The 3,165-nt window shown below is 43.8% G+C and overlaps 1 long non-coding RNA gene across 1 annotated transcript; it reads left to right on the forward strand.

Annotated features, from left to right (window-relative positions):
- Positions 1–1,497: 1,497 nt before the first annotated feature.
- Positions 1,498–2,725, forward strand: LOC139363484 (uncharacterized). The gene is made up of 3 exons (XR_011623954.1): positions 1,498–1,580; positions 1,685–1,802; positions 2,592–2,725. It is a non-coding gene; the product is annotated as an uncharacterized lncRNA (long non-coding RNA).
- The last annotated feature ends 440 nt before the right edge of the window (positions 2,726–3,165 follow it).

A 3,165-nucleotide genomic window follows, 5' to 3' on the forward strand; every position in this document is an offset into this window, starting at 1 on the left:
CGCCTGGCTGCTGTATTGACTTCTAAATAATCCCAGTTCTGGGAATGCCTCTAAGATTTTTACGGGCACCTTGCCCGTAAAAACACCTTGTATTTTTTAGTAGAGACGGAGTTTCACCGGGTTAGCCAGGATGGTCTCGATCTCCTGACCTCGTGATCCGCCCGTCTCGGCCTCCCAAAGTGCTGGGATTACAGGCTTGAGCCACCGCGCCCGGCCTTTTTTTTTTTTTTTTTTTTTTTTTTTTTTTTTTTTAGATCATAGTTGCTCTTACATGAACTCTCTGTATTTGTAGTGTGGAAACTAAAGTAACTCAATCTAAGATGCTAATCTGCTGTATTGACTTCTTTTTTTTTTCCTTTGAGACAGAGTCTCTCTCTATCACCCAAGCAGGAATGCAGTGGTGCAATCTCGGCTCACTGCAAGCTCCGCCTTCCGGGTTTACGCCATTCTCCTTGCTCAGCCTCCGGAGTAGCTGGGACTACAGGCGCCCGCCACCACGCCCGGCTAATTTTTTGTATTATTAGTAGAGACGGGGTTTCAGCGTGTTAGCCAGGATGGTCTCGATTTTCTGACGTCGTGATCCGCCCGCCTCGGCCTCCCGAAGTGCTGGGATTCCAGGCGTGAGCCATCGCGCCTGGCTGCTGTATTGACTTCTAAATAATCCCAGTTCTGGGAATGCCTCTAAGATTTCTACTTCCCAGTACTTATCATAAATCCTGACCTTAAGTCAAAACAATCCCGATGTTATTGTAAACACATACTTACTATAAATCCTGCCGTTAGGCAAATTCCCTACATCTATAAACCCTGGGGTTTGGGGTGGGGTAATGGCAGGTGGACAGATTCACCAAGTTGTCTAGATGCCATGGAAGACATGGCTTCTGTTTATAAGTCCCTATTAAAAGTTTCTTTCTTGATTTGTCATCATCCTTCTTCTGCATCTCAGTTTCCTTGGCCTTTGGAGGCAGATTTGCTTAGAACTGCTAACGGAGGAACATGTTTTAAGTATAATATACCTGTTTAATTTATGTCAGTTATGGCCAGGCGCGGTGGCTCACGCCTGTAATCCCAGAACTTTGGGGGGCTGAGGTGGGCAGATCATCTGAGGTCACGAGTTGGAGACCAGCCTGGCCAACATGGCGAAACCCCATCTGTACTAAAAATACAAAAATAATTAGCTGGGCTTGGTGGTGCATGCCTATTATTCCAGCTACTAGGGAGGCTGAGGCAGGATAATTGCTTGAATCTGGGAGGCAGAGGTTGCAGTGAGCCAAGATTGTGCTACTGTACTCCAGCCTGGGTGACAGGGCAAGACTCCATCTTAAAAAAAAAAGAAAAATTATGTCAGTTACAATATAAGTATAGTGGATGACAATTCAGACTATTGGAATATATTCATGAAGTTTACTATAGAATAGATACTATGTGCTAGATACTGTTCTAAGCACTTGACAAGTAGTCCTTATAATAACCCTTATACTCTTAAAACCATTTTTCAGAAGACAAAATGATGCCCAAAGATGTCAATTGCCCATGGTCTTACAGCTAAGATAGCTGCCTCTCTTCCTGAGATTTTTCTGGTAACGAATTCTACCATTCTTTGTAAATTATTGTTATCCCAAGTTCAACAAAGTGTTATTTTCCTGTTTGTTAACTTTATTCTTTTTTCTCCCTTGTGACACAGAGTCTCACTCCCATTGCCCAGGCTGGATGTAGTGGCATGATCTCGGCTCACTGCAGCCTCTACCCCTTGGGCTCAAGTAATCCTCCCACCTTAGCCTCCAGAGAAAATGGGATCACAGGTGAACACCACCAAAATAATTTTTATATTTTTTGTAGAGGCGGAGTGTTGCCATGTTGCCCAAGCTGGAACTTTATTCCTTAGCATGCTTCCTTGATTTGGGGGTGAGGTAGAAAGCAAGGAGTGGAATATAAAACAGGAAGCGATTTGTGAGATAATGTACTTATTTTATGAAGTCATGGCATGATTCATGTTAGCTTTCTTCATAGTGTCCATCAGTGGCACTCACCTTCTGGAATATGGACAATTCAAGGTTTTGGGTTTTCTATTCCTTTCCTTTCTTCTTATTTTTTACTATTCCGCCTCACTGTCCCATGCTAGTCTCATATAAAATGCTTCCACCATTTCCCAATCAGCATGCAGTTCCTATGCTTTCCTTATGGAAAAATTCTAGAGTCCCCAATATTCAGAGATTTAAGGGACCACAGATATCACAAATCCTCCCATTTTACAAAACAAGAAACTTTAGCCCAGAGTAGTGAAGGTACATCCTGAAGAAGTGACTATCCTCTAAATTTCCAGCAGCATGAGCACCAGGTCAGACATTTAGGACTAGCAAACACTCCAAACCATGCTCTCTGTACATGAGTTGCTCAGGAAAGGGCAATGTTCATTCAATCCTACTGTTTGTCAGTGTACAAGTATAGTCCACGCTAGGGATTTCATATAGAAGGAATTAAATAGAGGTAATTAGATAAACAGGTGATGAAAGAGTTGAGAAACCCAAGAGAGGGGGTGAGGGCAACCCACAGATAAGCTGCAGCAGAAAGTTGCCACCTCTGTCCTCTAGGAACAAAGGGGAGAGGTGATGCTGGAGTCAAGCAGGAAGAGCGCAGGCTGGTAAGGCAGGAACTGAGACCACCAGGAGAAAGGCTCTGTGGTAGGACTAAAGTCAAAGTACCAAGGAGGCTGGAGAAGCCCCAGGAAACAAAGAAGAAGAGAAATACTCTGCCCCACCATCATCATCCATCAGTACCACCCATTGGCCAGATCTACTGGCAACTTGAGAGCATGGAAACCTGGGAAATGTAGTTTCCAGTGAGATACAGCAGCATCAGAGAGTAAATGGGCAAGTGATAGAAACAAACAAATGCAAACACCACAAATATTTCTGCAATTTTAGATTGTGACCCTGTACCTGCATGTGACCATGTACCTGCACTTAACAAAGTGCCCTAGGAAACACAGAGGTGCACTTCCATTTTTAAGGATGTCAGATCAAGAAGACAGTTCTGCCTTATTTTAAACAGATTGTGATTTACCCAGTGTGGTAGGTATTCTCTAGGATGATCCCTGCCTCTGAGGGTTCATCCTCTGGTATTATCTCCTTTCCTGTGGGCTGCACCTAGGGACTTGCTTCTAAC

This window comes from Macaca nemestrina, chromosome 5 (assembly GCF_043159975.1).
Source record: "Macaca nemestrina isolate mMacNem1 chromosome 5, mMacNem.hap1, whole genome shotgun sequence".
Lineage (NCBI taxonomy): Eukaryota > Metazoa > Chordata > Mammalia > Primates > Cercopithecidae > Macaca > Macaca nemestrina.